This window comes from Delphinapterus leucas, chromosome 7 (genome assembly GCF_059928025.1).
Source record: "Delphinapterus leucas isolate spDelLeu-1000000601 "Yukka" chromosome 7, BTC_Dleu_Yukka2, whole genome shotgun sequence".
Lineage (NCBI taxonomy): Eukaryota > Metazoa > Chordata > Mammalia > Artiodactyla > Monodontidae > Delphinapterus > Delphinapterus leucas.
The window spans coordinates 97,346,300-97,362,146 of NC_143135.1; the positions used below are offsets into that span (position 1 = coordinate 97,346,300).

Genomic DNA, 15,847 nt, shown 5'->3' on the forward strand with positions numbered 1-15,847 from the left:
ATACGTAAACATAAGGGGAAAAAAAAACCCCAAACAGGTTTCTGGGTGTTGGAAACTAGAATCCGTTACCCCCAAATTTATATTCTTTTCTTAATGACTTTAAGAATAATACGAAATCCCATTCGGCAGGAGGAATTTCAGACCAACAAGATGCAAGTTAGGACTAAACGTGAGTCAAATCACACTCTGGTTATAAATTTCTTTTGTCCTTCTGGTTACAAATTTCTGTGATTCTAATTCATTCTTACTGAACATTATTTTTTCCCAAAGTTCTCTATTATTTACAGACTTGAAGGGGGTCACCATTCTATTAAGGCTCAACCAGTGCTGTGTAAAACTATCTGTGCTATTATCAGTTGAATTTTAAAGCTTAAGCGTTTACAAAATATTAGACAAATTAAGTAAGGATTTTGAAGCTAACCTTTTAAAATTAGCTAAGAACATCTAGGTAGGGAGAGATATGACTGCCTTTTTAACACAACCCAGAAATGTTAGGTTAAACCACATGAAAATTTTTTGGGGTTAAAAAAAAATGGTCTGATAACTATAGTTTTCATTTGATTCAATCTAACATATTAATAGAAGAAGTAAATATTCTGGCTTTGAACATATGTATGTCATTATAGTTTATTTATCTTCCAGTCTGCTACAGGAAGTAGTATATACATAGGCAGTAAATTGTTTCTGTCCCTGATGGCATAATTATCCTAAAGCGCATTTATGCCTCTGTAGTGGTCAGTGTGCTTGAATGCATGTTATAGAAATCATCTTTAATCAGGGGAGGGCTTTACCGGAGAGATATTGAGAAACTAAAAGAATTGCTAGGTGGGCTAGAGAACCTGGTTTAGACAGGAACCAAGGGAGGCAAGGATAGCCAAGGTTTCGACTTGCAGTCTTCTTTATGTATTTCTGTTGGTACTGCAATGCTGGACTTAACCACTGAACACTTGCAGCCGTGTCATGGATTTTTGATTTCCCCATAAGTGCTGAATATAATCTTTCGCTGACCTTTGCTTCATTCCCTAAGTGTCAAAACTATGCATCTGACCGATTGATTGGGTATGTTTAAGGCATTTGCCCACACTCTGTCTCCCAAGAGATAGGGAAGACAGATTATCTTCTCCACTTTGGCTTCTGCGATGAGAGGTAGAATCTTGCTTCCCCTGATCTTGGGACTTCCCCTCAAATAGGAACAACTCAGCAAAAAGAATGTCTACTATAGTCCGACACTTTTGACTTTCCCCATAGTTATATATTAAAAATTATTCTTACCTATCCTAATAAATTCCTTGTATAAATGAAAACACATTTCTCCCTCCCTGAAATGAGATAACCTGTTCTAATCCTACATAGACTGTGAGCAATTAGCTACTGCCAAAGATTTATATAGTCAAGGTATTTTACTTACCACTCTGGCCTTGCTGCCTATTTATGTAATTATGCCTCCTTTCTCACTCACTAGTAGTTAGAGGCCACTGCTTGGTCTCTTCCTTCCTTTTTTTTTTTTATTCTTATTAGTTATCCATTTTATACACATCAGTGTATACATGTCAATCCCAATCTCCCAATTCATCCCACCACCACCCACACCCCCTGCCACTTTCCCCCCTTGGTGTCCATACGTTTGTTCTCTACATCTGTGTCTCAATTTCTGCCCTGCAAACCAGTTCATCTGTACCATTTTTCTATGTTCCACATATATGCGTTAATATACGGTATTTGTTTTTCTCTTTCTGACTTGCTTCACTCTGTATGACAGTCTCTAGATCCATCCACATCTCTACAAATGACCCAATTTCGTTCCTTTTTATGCCTGAGTAATATTCCATTGTATATATGTACCACATCTTCTTTATCCATTTGTCTGTTGATGGGCATTTAGGTGGCATCCGTGACCTGGCTGTTGTAAATAGTGCTGCAGTGAACATTGGGCTGCATGTGTCTTTTTGAATTATGGTTTTCTCTGGGTATATGCCCAGTAGTGGGATTGCTAGGCCATATGGTACCTCCATTTTTAGTTTTTTAAGGAACCTCCATACTGTTCTCCATAGTGGCTGTATCAATTTACATTCCCACCAACAGTGCAAGAGGGTTCCCTTTTCTCCACACCCTCTCCAGCATTTGTTGTTTGTAGCTCTTCTCATGATGCCCATTCTAACTGGTGTGAGTTTTGATTTGCATCTCTAATAATTAGTGATGTTGAGCAGCTTTTCACATGCTTCTTGGCCATCTGTATGTCTTCTTTAGAGAAATGTCTATTTAGGTCTTCTCCCCATTTTTGGATTGGGTTGTTTGTTTTTTTAATATTGAGCTACACGAGCTGTTTATATTTTGGAGATTAATCCTTTGTCTGTTGATTCGTTTGCAAATATTTTCTCCTATTCTGAGGGGTTTCTTTTCGTCTTGTTTATGGTTTCCTTTGCTGTGCAAAAGCTTTTAAGTTTCATTAGGTCCCATTTGTTTATTTTTGTTTTTATTTCTATTACTCTAAGAGGTGGATCAAAAAAGATCTTGCTGTGATTTATGTCAAAGAGTGTTCTTCCTATGTTTTCCTATAAGAGTTTTATAGTGTCCCATCTTACATTTAGGCCTCTAATCCATTTTGAGTTTATTTTTCTGTATGGTGTTAGGGAGTGTTCTAATTTCATTCTTTTAAATGTAGCTGTCCAGTTTTCCCAGAACCGCTTATTGAAGAGACTCTCCTTTCTCCATTGTATATCCTTGCCTCCTTTGTCGTAGATTAGTTGAACATAGGTGCGTGGGTTTATCTCTGGGCTTTCTATCTTGTTCCATTGATCTATAGTTCTGTTTTTGTGCCAGTACCATATTGTCTTGTTTACTGTAGCTTTGTGGTATAGTCTGAAGTCAGGGAGTCTGATTCCTCCAGCTCTGCTTTTTTCCCTCAAGACTGCTTTGCCTATTTGGGGTCTTTTGTGTCTCCATACAAATTTTAAGATTTTTTTGTTCTAGTTCTGTAAAAAATGCCATTGGTAATAACTTCATAGGGATTGCATTGAATCTGTAGATTGCTTTGGGTAGTAGAGTCCTTTTCACAATGTTGATTCTTCCAATCCAAGAACATGGTATGTCTCTCCATCTGTTGGTATCATCTTTAATTTCTTTCATCAGTGTCTTATAGTTTTCTGCACACAGGTTTTCTGTCTCCCTAGGTAGGTTTACTCCTAGGTATTTTATTCTTTTTGTTGCAGTGGTAAATGGGAGTGTTTCCTTAATTTCTCTTTCAGATTTTTCATCATTAGTATATAGGAATGCAAGAGATTTCTGTGCATTGATTTTGTACCCTGCAACTTTACTAAATTCATTGATTAGCTCTAGTAGTTTTCTGGTGGCATCTTTAGGATGCTCTATGTATAGGATCATGTCATCTGCAAACAGTGACAGTTTTACTTCTTCTTTTCCAATTTGTATTCCTTTTATTTTTTTTTTCTTCTGTGATTGCCATGGCTAGGACATCCAAAACTATGTTGAATAATAGTGGTGAGAGTGGACATCCTTGTCTTGTACCTGATCTTAGAGGAAATGCTTTCAGTTTTTCACCATTGAGAATGATGTTTGCTGTGGGTTTGTCGTATATGGCCTTTATTATGTTTAGGTAAGTTCCCTCTATGCCCACTTTCTGGAGAGTTTTTTTCATAAATGGGTGTTGAATTTTGTGAGAAGCTTCTTCTGCATCTATTGAGATGATCATATGGTTTTTCTTCTTCAGTTTGTTAATATGGTGTATCACATTGATTTGCGTATGTTGAAGAATCCTTGCATCCCTGGGATAAATCCCACTTGCTCATGGTGTATGATCCTTTTAATGTGTTGTTGGATTCTATTTGCTAGTATTTTGTTGAGGATTTTTGCATCTATATTCATCGGTGATATTGGTCTGTACTTTTCTTTTTTTGTAGTATCTTTCTTTGGTTTTGGTGTCAGGGTGCTGGTGGCCCCGTAGAATGAGTTTGGGAGTGTTCCTTCCTCTGAAATTTTTTGGAAGAGTTTGAGAAGAATGGGTGGTTAACTCTTCTCTAAATGTTTGATAGAATTCACCTGTGAAGCCATCTGGGCCTGGACTTTCGTTTGTTGGAAGATTTTTAATCACCGTTTCAATTTCATTACTTGTGATTGGTCTGTTCATGTTTTCTGTTTCTTCCTGGTTCAGTCTTGGAAGGTTATACCTTTCTAAGAATTTGTCCATTTCTTCCAGGTTGTCTATTTTATTGTCATAGAGCTGCTTGTAGTAGTCACTTAGGATGCTTTGTATTTCTGCGATGTCTGTTGTAACTTCTCCTTTTTCATTTCTAATTTTATTGATTTGAGTCCTCTCCCTCTTTTTCTTGATGAGTCTGGCTAATGGTTTATCAATTTTGTTTATCTTCTCAGAGACAGCTTTTAATTTTATTGATCTTTGCTAATGTTTTCTTTGTTTGTATTTCATTTATTTTTGCTCTGATCTTGATGATTTCCTTCCTTCTGCTAACTTTGGGTTTTGTTTGTTCTTCTTTCTCTAGTTCCTTTAGGTGTAAGTTTAGATTGTTTATTTGAGATTTTTCTTGTTTCTTGAGGTAGGCTTGTATAGCTATAAACTTCCCTCTTAGAACTGCTTTTGCTGCATCCCATAGGTTTTGGATTGTTGTGTTTTCATTGTCATTTGTCTCTAAGTATTTTTTGATTTCCTCTTTGATTTCTTCAGTGATCTCTTGGTTATTTAGTAACGTATTGTTTAGCCTCCATGTGTTTGGGTTTTTTACGTTTTTTTTCCCGGTAATTGATTTCTAATCTCATAGCATTGTGGTCAGAAAAGATGCTTGATATGATTTCAATTTTCTTAAATTTACTGTGCTTGATTTGTGACCCAGGATGTGATCTATACTGGAGAATGTTCCGTGCACACTTGAGAAGAAAGTGTAATCTGCTATTTTTAGATGGAATGTCCTATAAATATCAATTAAGTCTATCTGGTCTGTTGTGTCATTTAAAGCTTGTGTTTCCTTGTTAATTTTCTGTTTGGATGACCTGTCCATTGGTGTAAGTGAGGTGTTAAAGTCCCTCACTATTATTGTGTTACTGTCTATTTCCTCTTTTATAGCTGTTAGCATTTGCCTTATGTATTGAGGTGCTCCTGTGTTGGGTGCATATATATTTTTAATTGTTATATCTTCTTCTTGGATTGATCCCTTGATCATTATGTAGTGTCCTTCCTTGTCTCTTGTAACATTCTTTTTTCTTTTTTTCGCGGTATGCAGGCCCCTCACTGCTGTGGCCTCTCCTCTTGCGGAGCACAGGCTCCAGACGCGCAGGCTCAGCAGCCATGGCTCATGGGCCCAGCCGCTCCGCGGCATGTGGGATCCTCCCGGACCGGGGCACGAACCTGTGTCCCCTGCATCGGCAGGCGGACTCTCAACCACTGTGCCACCAGGGAAGCCCTCTTGTAACATTCTTTATTTTGAAGTCTATTTTATCTGATATGAGTATTGCTACTCCAGCTTTCTTTTGATTTCCATTTGCATGGAATATCTTTTTCCATCCCCTCACTTTCAGTCTGTATGTGTCCCTAGGTCTGAAGTGGGTCTCTTGTAGACAGCATATATACGGGTCTTGTTTTTGTATCCATTCAGCAAGCCTGTGTCTTTTTTTTTTTTGGTACGCGGGCGTCTCACTGTTGTGGCCTCTCCCATTGCGGAGCACAGGCTGTGGATGTGCAGGCTCAGCGGCCATGGCTCATGGGCCCAGCCGCTCTGTGGCATGTGGGATCTTCCCGGACCGGGGCACGAACCCGTGTCCCCTGCATTGGCAGGCAGACTCTCAAACACTGCGCCACCAGGGAAGCCTGAAGCCTGTGTCTTTTGGTCGGAGCATTTAATCCATTCACATTTAAGGTAATTATCGATATGTATGTTCCTATGACCATTTTCTTAATTGTTTTGGGTTTGTTTTTGTAGGTCCTTTTCTTCTCTTGTGTTCCCCACTTAGAGAAGTTCCTTTAGCATTTGTTGTAGAGCTGGTTTGGTGGTGCTGAATTCTCTTAGCTTTTGCTTATCTGTAAAGCTTTTGATTTCTCCATCGAATCTGAATGAGATCCTTGCCTGGTAGAGTAATCTTGGTTGTAGGTTCTTGTGTTGTTCATCTCTGTTTGTTTGTTCTTTAATTCTTCTAGGTCTTTGTTAAACATTTCTTGCATCTTCTCGATCTTTGCTTCCAATCTTTTTTCAAGGTCCTGGATGATCTTCACTATCATTATTCTGAATTCTTTTTCTGGAAGGTTGCCTATCTCCACTTCATTTAGTTGTTTCTCTGGGGTTTTATCTTGTTCCTTCATCTGGTACATAGCCCTCTGCCTTTTCATCTTGTCTGTCTTTCTGTGAATGTGGTTTTTGTTCCACAGGCTGCAGGATTGTAGTTCTTCTTGCTTCTGCTCTGCCCTCTGGTGGATGAAGCTATCTAAGAGGCTTGTGCAAGTTTCCTGATGGGAGGGACTGGTGGTGGGCAGAGCTCAGTAAAACTTTAATCCGCTTGACTTCTGATGGGCGGGGCTGGGTTCCCTCCCTGCTGGTTGTTTGGCCTGAGGCGACCCAACACTGGAGCCTACCCAGGCTGTTTGGTGAGGCTAATGGCGGACTCTGGGAGGGCTCACGCCAAGGAGTACCTCCCAGAACTTCTGCTGCCAGTGTCCTTGTCCTCACGGTAAGACAGAGCCGCCCCCCACCTCTGCCAGAGACCCTCTAACACTAGCAGTTAGGTCTGGTTCAGTCTCCCCTGGGGTCACTGCTCCTTCCCCTGGGTTCCGATGCGCACACTACTTTGTGTGTGCCCTCCAAGAGTGGAGTCTCTGTTTCCCCCAGTCCTGTCAAAGTCCTGCAATCAAATCCCGCTAGCCTTCAAAGTCTGATTCTCTAGGAATTCCTCCTTCCGTTGCCGGACCCCCAGGTTTGGAAGCCTGACGTGGGGCTCAGAACCTTCACTCCAGTGGGTGGACTTCTGTGGTATAAGTGTTCTCCAGTCTGTGAGTCACCCACCCAGCAGTTATGGGATTTGATTTTATTGTGATTGCGCCCCTCCTACCGTCTCACTGTGGCTTCTCCTTTGTCTTTGGATGTGGGGTATCTTTTCTGGTGAGTTCCGGTGTCTTCCTGTCGATGATTGTTCAGCAGTTTGTTGTGATTCTGGTGTTCTTGCAAGAGGGGGTGAGAGCACATCCTTCTACTCCGCCATCTTGAACCAATCTACTCTTCCTTCCTTCTTGAAATTGAAATGGGCAACCAGATTTTAGTGTCTCCTACCAGCATCCCTGGCCTGTAGAATGTTTTCCAAAGATGTGAGTGTTCTACTCACTAATGTATTTTTCTTTTTTTAAAATAAATTTATTTATTTATTATTATTGTTTTTTAATTTATTTTATTTTTGGCTGTGTTGGGTCTTCGTTGCTGTGCGCGGGCTTTCTCTAGTTGTGGCAAGCGGGGGCTACTCTTAGTTGCGCTGCGTGGGCTTCTCATTGCGGTGACTTCTCTTGTAGCAGAGCATGGGCTCTAGGCGCATGGGCTCCAGTAATTGTGGCATGCGGGCTGAGTAGTTGTGGCTCACAGGCTCAGTAGTTGTGACCCACAGACTTAGTTGCTCTGTGACATGTGGGATCTTCCCAGACCAGGGCTTGAACCTGTGTCCCCTGCACTGGCAGGCGGATTCATAACCACTGAGCCACCAGGGAAGCCCTAATGTATTTTTCAAGGCCTTAGAGAAGGAAATTTCTCTGAGTCCTTGTAGGGTCCATAGATGGAAATGGGCAAAGGGGTAACGTGGGTGACAGTAATTTCCATCATTCCTGTGTCCTGAAGTTTTTGTTTGTTTTTTCCGGTACGCAGGCATCTCACTGTTGTGGCCTTTCCCTTTGCGGAGCACAGGCTCCGGACGCGCAGGCTCAGAGGCCACGGCTCACGGGCCCAGCGGCTCCGCGGCATGCGGGATCCTCCTGGACCGGGGCACGAACCCGTGTCCCCTGCGTCAGCAGGCGGACTCTCAACCACTGCGCCACCAGGGAAGGCCCTGTCCTGAAGTTTTTGAATTCCTCCTTCCACATTATCTCAAATAATTTGTGACACCTCAGCTTCCTTTAGCATAGGCCACCACTGAGTCCAGTTTCCAATCAGTCAACTAGACAGATATTTAGAACCACTCTAAATGATTCTAAACCACTGAAGCTAGCCACTGAGGCTAGATTTTTGAATTCAGAACCTTTGGTAATATACCTACGCAAAATCAGCTGGATCTAGAATTGCTTTTCTTTCCTTGGTTAACACACTCATTTCCTATATTCCCTGTATTTATTTCCTATATGCTTGTCCATATAAGTGACCAAAGTCTTGTAAATGTTTTGATATTTCTGTAATTCACCCCACAGACCATGCTCTGATCACACACAAAGTAGAGTATGTATGTGGAAGGATGAGGCAAATGGGGAATTAGTTTACACTTGCAAGGTAATTCCTTCAAGCAAAGGGATTTTACTGCCTTTTCAAGCAGAAGAGGAACAGTCACACTGGACCCAGCTAGCAAGGGGGGCCTCAGTGAGGTTTAGGGATTCAGGATATTCCCAAGTCCTCAGAATCCTCCCTTACACTGCCATTCCAATTTGTTCTCTCTGTCTCTCTCTCTCCAATCAATGCTCCAGCTTTCATGGAATAGTCCTAATATGGATGCAAGTTTAACTGACCTCTAATTCAGCAACCTAGAGCATCAAACCTTGTGTATTTGTTTCATAGCTAGCTCAGCTCTGTTGTTGTAAGAGAGAAAAGATCCTTTTCTTAAAAGTACCTCGGTTTCAGTCTGTGCCTGAAGCCTAGTTTATAGGAACTCGACCTTAATATTCCCTTTATGTAAGCTGCCTTGTGCGCCTAGAATAGCAGATGCCCATAGTCTTGAATTCTTCATTCCCTTCATGTTGTTTTATTCTTGACAGCACTCTCTCAATCTCCTAGAGCATTTCATGTGAACTCAAGTGATAATTGCTTATTTCACCACTCCATGTCAAGGACTTGCAGAATCCCTTCTATGAAAACTAACATGATATTCACTGGCCTCTACTAGGCCAGAAACCAATCCCAAATTGCCCTTAATTACCTGAGGTACTATTGCCAGTAATCTACTCCCTAGTACCAGTGCACACAACAGAAGTCAACTCTGGCCAATTTAAGTAGGATAGGAATTTAGTAAAAGAATAATGAATTCTATGTAGCGCACAGAATTGACAAGATCAGAGAATTAGGCTTGGGCAGGATTGAGGGGAAGCAAGGCACAGCCAAGATTTCTGTAGACCTCACTATGTAAACCGTATGCTTCTTACACTGGTTACTACACAGTCATCAGCAGGCTGCCCAACTTCATTGCCCTCAGACATCTGCAGCCGTGTGTCTGAATGCTTGACTCTTCTCTATCTTCTGTGAATAATCTCTGTCAGACCTTATGTCCTTGCATTACATCTTAATATCTAAAATTCCAGCTATAGTTAGATAGGTTTATGTCACCTTCCCATGTTCTAACTTCCAGGGAATGGAGAAAGAGAATATCTACTCCTCTTTAGTTTCTGTAGTGGGAAGTGGTTTCTGCCTCTCATCTGTCTTGGGTTTCCCTCAAATCAGAAGGGCATTCAGATGCTGGACAGCCGCAGCTGACATATACCCACTATAGTACATGTTCCCTAGTAGTTTTCTTGTAAGTCTCCTGGTGGAATGTTTTTTGAGCCATTGTGATGTGCCAGGGACTGTGTTAGGCACGTTAAAAAGAACTATAGGGCTTCCCTGGTGGCGCAGTGGTTGAGGGTCCGCCTGCCGATGCAGGGGACACGGGTTCGTGCCCTGGTCCAGGAAGATCCCACGTGCCACGGAGCAGCCGGGCCCGTGAGCCATGGCCACTGAGCCTGCGCGTCCGGAGCCTGTGCTCCGCAACGGGAGAGGCCACAACAGTGAGAGGCCCGCATACCACAAAAAAAAAAAAAAAAAAAAGAACTATAATAGCATTCATGCTGATGTGAGATGAAATGGTGAATAAGCACAGAGGAATTTATACTAAAATACATTCATTATGAGTTAAGAGTGATATATAAACAGGGTATTAGTACCATACTTATTTACCATACCTTTAAATTGTCTTCCAAGTTTTATGCATAATTTCTCTCCAAAATGCCATTGAATAGTGAATAGCACAGTGCATAGTTAGTAAAAGGTGAAGACTTGACTGCCTGGATAATTCAGTGTTTCATACAGAATCACATTTGAGCTTTAGTGTCCTTGGAGGGATTGAGGTATCCATTCATTTTGAGGAAAAAAAATTCCTTTCATTTGACCATGGGTTTTTAAAGTCAGTGTTTAACTTGATTTTCCTATAAATTCTAACTTCTGCAGCATCCTTCCCTAGTTGTTAGGTTCCCTGAGCTTCTCCTTCTCCTCTCATTTTCCTGTCTTGTGTCATTAAACACCAAATACCTCTGCTCAACTTAGACCTAAGTAAGAAAAATTAGCCAAAATGTCTTTTGAGGGCATGAATAAAAAGCCTTTATAATCAGTTTAGTGTCCTTTATGGTAGCAAAGTTATTTGGTGAGTCAGTTGAATTATTCAGACACATCTGTTTCCATGTGATTAGTCATTTTGGCAACAGAAGACTTTAAAGATGATCCAGAAATTTACATGTTCTGTTTTTCTATCTCAGAATAAAATACAAGCTCCAGTTACCTGTATGACTTCAACTTTTTTTGATGAACGGAATAAAATGTTTAGAGGACTGACAGGAGACATACTTATTAAGAGTGTTATGATTCCTTACAGGCGCTCAGTTATCATCTTATTGCCTTCTACTGTCAGGTGGAGCTGGAAGTTCAGCTTCTCTACTGTAGCTGTTTATGGTGATAATGGACTAACACACACACACAAAGTGAGGAATCGCCCATATGTTTCATGTTTATTTACTTTGTGAAACAATAGGAGACGAAAAATCTCTGTTTCATGATTCTTGGCCTTTAAGCATCATAGTGTTTGCTTTTCCAATCAATAGACTCTTTCTTTTAGAGCCTTCATCTGTGCCTTTTCTCTTCATGGCTTGTGTAGCAGTGGTGTGCTATTTCAAAATCAGTTCAGTTTGTGCTGCAGGTGGTTGAAAAGATGTCCTCACTGGGTTGGTCATATTTCAGTCATTGAATTCTCATATTTTACCAGGAGACCTTCTAGGAAATAACTCTAGATTCTAATAGCTGGGTTTCAAAGGACAGTTTATTTACTGAATACCTACTATGGACTAAGAGGCTTAGAGCCAGAGCTGAAGGTAAGACAAAAAAAGTAGTGTCTGCTCTCAAGAAGCTTGCCGTCTGGACTAAGCTAGAGATATATTTCCTCTGCTGGAGCCTCCTCACTTTCCTAACCTCTAAAAATTCAGTTATCCCAGGATTTGGTACTTACACCTCTTCTCTTCTATACTCATCCCCTAGGTACTTTCATCCAGTCCTGTGGCTTCCCATGCCTTTTGATTTCAAATAATTGCCAAATTTATACCTTTAGCTCTGATCTGCCCCTAAACTCCAGACTAGTATTTCCAGATACCTACTTGACATCTCCACCTGGATGTTTAAACCTAATGTGTCCAAAACTGAACTTTTGGTCCCTCCTTTACCTTTCCCTGGCCCCTTCCCCTCCCCACCTGCACATTTTTCTCAGTCTCTCCATGTTTCCAGTTGCTCAGGATTAAGAGTTGGGCAATCATCCCTGATTTCTTTCTCCCACACCCCACGTCTAGTCCATTTGTTCTTGTTTTCAATTCTGCTTTCAAAAATATATAGAATCTTACTACTTCTTAGCATCATTTTAGTTCAGGCCTTCCTAATCTCTTACCTGTGTTATTATAGTAGCCTTCCAATTGTGTTACTGAGACCAAGCTCGTACCGCTCACTGTACAACAGGTCAGTAAATCGAGAGAAAAGTTGTTGGGACAACAACAGCTTTATTTGGAAGGCCAGCAGACTGAGAAGATGATGGACTGGAGTCCCAAAGAACCATCTTACTTGAGTTAGAATTCAAACTTCTTTTATATTAAAGGGGAGGGGTGCGGCTGCTTGTTGCAAACTTCTTGGTGTGGGAGTCATTTATTCTTGCAGCTGTCCAAGTAGGTCAGGTCGGGTCAGGTCATGATGTTCCTGTAAACCTCCAACAAGACAAATGTTATTCTCTGTTCTGCAACTTTTTAATCTCTATTTGAATGAAAAGTGTTGTACTTTTAATGGTCAGAGCCCGTGAGAATGGGCTATCCTGTATATTTCAGGCTATAGGCAACATTCTTAACTTGTAGCAAAAGCAATAGAATACAAACGTTAAGTAAAAGTAACAGATCTAGCATGGAGTCAGATTTGTTCTTCGTTATTGCAATTGGCCTGCCTATATCCACCCTCGCCACCTATAGCTTATTCTCCACATGGCAGCCAGTTTATAAGAATTCAAGTATAAGAAAAAAAAGCCTTGCTGTTCCTCAACACACCAAGCACACTTCCACCTCAGGCCTCTGCATTTTTTCCCCTGTCCAGAATGCCCCAAGTTAACTGCTTGGCTCTCTCCCTCTCTGACACCTCATCAGAGACTCCCTCCCTGACCAGCCTAGCTAAACTAGCACACCTCTGTCTCCTATCATTCTCTTAACCTACCATTATTTTTCTTATTTATCCGCACCTAACTTACATTTCTTATATATTATCGGTCTCGCCTGCACTGTACTGTAAGCTCTGTAAAGGCAGGGACATCTCTTTTGTACTTTGCCCTATCCTCAATGCCTACAGCAGTACCTGGCAATATAGCAGCTGTTCAGTAAAGGGATTAAATCTTCAAATTAAGCTCTGGGAGCACAAAGGAGTACTTAGCTCTGCTGGAAGAAGTGGGACTTTCTAGAAAATGACTGAGTTAATCTGGTGAAGGTGAAGGGAGAATATTCCAGACAGAAGGGAGTATGTGGGAAGTCAAGGCACAGAGGTATGGAATAACTCTTTATATGTAGTGAACTACAGCAGTTTCAGTATGACTTAGTGAAAAGCAATTAAGTGGGAAGTAGTGGCAGATAACACTGAGGAGGAAGGTAGAAAACAGGGCAGGTCATTCGAGACCTTGGTATGCCATGCCAGACTAGGACTTTTTCTTGTGGGCCGTGGGAAATCATTGAAAGGCTTCAATGGGAAAGTTATGTGGGCAGATTTTGGTTTGTATCTAGAAGGAGAAGCTGAGAGAGACCCAGGGACCTAGTTAATAACTGAGACTTGAGTAAAGGAGGATATGTGTATCGGAGGTCCTTTATGTCTCTTTACATAAGACTAAATTTCACTGCAGAATTTGAAGTAGTCCTTAGAAAACACGTGTTTTCTGGTATTTATAGCCCTGATTTCTCTGGGGGTATAAAAGTACCATTTAGAGAGAAAGAAACCTCTACGTTTATGAATCTGGTACATTTTAAAGTGTACCTGTTTATTATTTCTGCCTCGCCATTTATCAGATGTCTGTCCACATTGCCTATATTTATCAGCTCTTCTTTTATTTTGTATTTGCTTTATCTCTGAATTTCCTGAGAGATTGAATTTAAATTACTTATTTAGCACTTAACTAATACAGTCCCCCTCTGTTTATTTTTAAAGAGAAACAAAAAAGAAAAACCATGTAACTCTTCTTTTAGAAATCAGCATATCATGTATCTTTTGGGGGTCCAGTGGTTTCTTTTTGTTTTTGAGGACGGTCATGGAAAGTAAATTCATTGATTTGGGGTGTCTTTTTCCAGACTTTAGAATTTTGGTTTACATGAAGAGGAGTTAGAGGCATAGCTACAGTGAACAATTATTTGACAGGAGGAAATGCTGTTGTCAGAGACAGAGTGGCAAAGCCAGAAATAGGTTTTCTTACAGGCATTTCTTTGCTTTTATTCTACTTCAGTACCTCACTTTGTGTTTGTCCCAAGGAGTCCCTAAACTGTGCCCTGGGAAATCCTTATTTATGATGTCAAGGATTATAGTAGGCATTTCTCAAATGCTTATTGGATTGTCATTAGTGGTAACCAGCTTTTTAAAATATGGAGAGTATGTTTTTTCCTGATTAAGACTAATGGCTTTTCTAAATAGAGCTGATTGTATCTTCATGTTATTGTGAGAGCAGGGCAGCAGCCTGTATTTGGACACCACCTCAATGAAGGCTTATTTTGTCTTGGATGCTGGAGAAATCCTAGTGTGCTGTGTCCGTTACCTCATATTCCTTCCAGACAGAGGACCTGCTGTTGTGAAGGAACATTCCTACATTGGACATGAATCTCCTGGGGTTCTCCATACTGCCAGGCTCCATCATCCTCTGACAAGGGCCGTGACACAGCACCCCTCACATTCAGCTGCGAGTCTGATGAGAAACAAAAGGGGCTTTCTCCTTGGCACACCATGGACAGCCTCTGAAATGTTAGCTCTCCCTCTTGCTTACAGCTTTTGTCATTCCAATTACCTTGGACTTGATTGTGACTTCTTTCCACTTTCCCAGCCCAGCAGAAGATAGGCTACCTTCCTCATCTTGATTAGAGTTATACATGAGAATTTGAATATAGCTGCAAAGGAAAGAAAGAATAAGAGCCAGCCTTCCCAAATCATGGTCTTGGGGGAAATTATCTTTGGTGTCTGAACTTTTGTTTTGGCCAGGGCAGGGAGCCAGTTTTATCTTTTTTGTTTTTGCTTGCTTTTTAGATTAAAAAAGAAAATACTGAGAATAATAAAACAAACACTCATGTTCAGAACTGATGATTTTTAATATTTTACCCTTCAAGTTTATTTTTTCATTGAAATAAATAATATTACAGATAAAATTGGAGTACGTTTTTGCCTCTATTCTTAGTCCTATTCGTTACTCCAAGAAGTAACCAACCACTGGCAAGAATTTGATGTATATCCTTGATGTCTACTTATTATACTTTATATATCCGTTAAAATATAAAGTAGGATCTTATAATTCTTTGTCATTATACATTTTAAATTCTTCTTGTGTAGCTTTTCAATCTGATCTTTTCACTTTGTATTTTGTTGAAAAGAAGTTTTAAAAACTTAATATGACGTGTATCAATCCTTTGCTCTACAGTTTATTCTTATTCCATCTTATTTAAGAAATCATTTCCTTTGTGAAGATCACTGAAGGTAATCTTCTGGGCTTTTTTCTAAAAGTGATTTCACATTTATGTCTTTGATCTATCTGGAATCTATTTTTGTGTTTAGTCTCAAATAGAGATCGAAGTCTTTGTTTTTTTTCTTCCATATTGATAATTGGTATTCACCATTGATCTGTAATGCCAGCTCTGTTATAGATCTAGTTATTTTATGTCCATTCATGGTTCTTTGTCAGGGTCCTGTTCTATTCCATTGATGTATTTTTTTTTATTGGAGTATAATTGCTTTGCAATGTTGTGTTAGTTTCTGCTGTACAATGAAGTGAGTCAGCTATGTGTATATCCCCTCCCCCACATATGTCCCCTCCCTCTTGGACCTCCCTCCTACCCCCACCCCCATCCCACCCATCTAGGTCGTCACAGAGCACCAAGCTGAGCTCCTTGTGCTTTATAGCATGTTCCCACTAGCTATCTATTTTATGCATGGTAGTGTATATATGTCAATCCTAATCTCCCAATCCGTCCCACCTTCCCTTTCTCCCTTTGTGTCCACATGTCTGTTCTCTACGTCTGTGTCTCTATTCCTGCCCTGCAGATAGGTTCATCTGTACCATTTTTCTAGATTCCATATACATGTGTTAATGTACGATATTTGTTTTTCTCTTTCTGGCTTACTTCACTCTGTATGACAGACTCTAG

General features: G+C 40.6%; 1 protein-coding gene across 6 annotated transcripts in view; it reads left to right on the top strand.

Annotated features, from left to right (window-relative positions):
* The window catches only part of TBCEL (tubulin folding cofactor E like), a 79,181-nt gene that overhangs the window by 36,641 nt on the left and 26,693 nt on the right, over nucleotides 1-15,847 (top strand). The window lies entirely within an intron of this gene.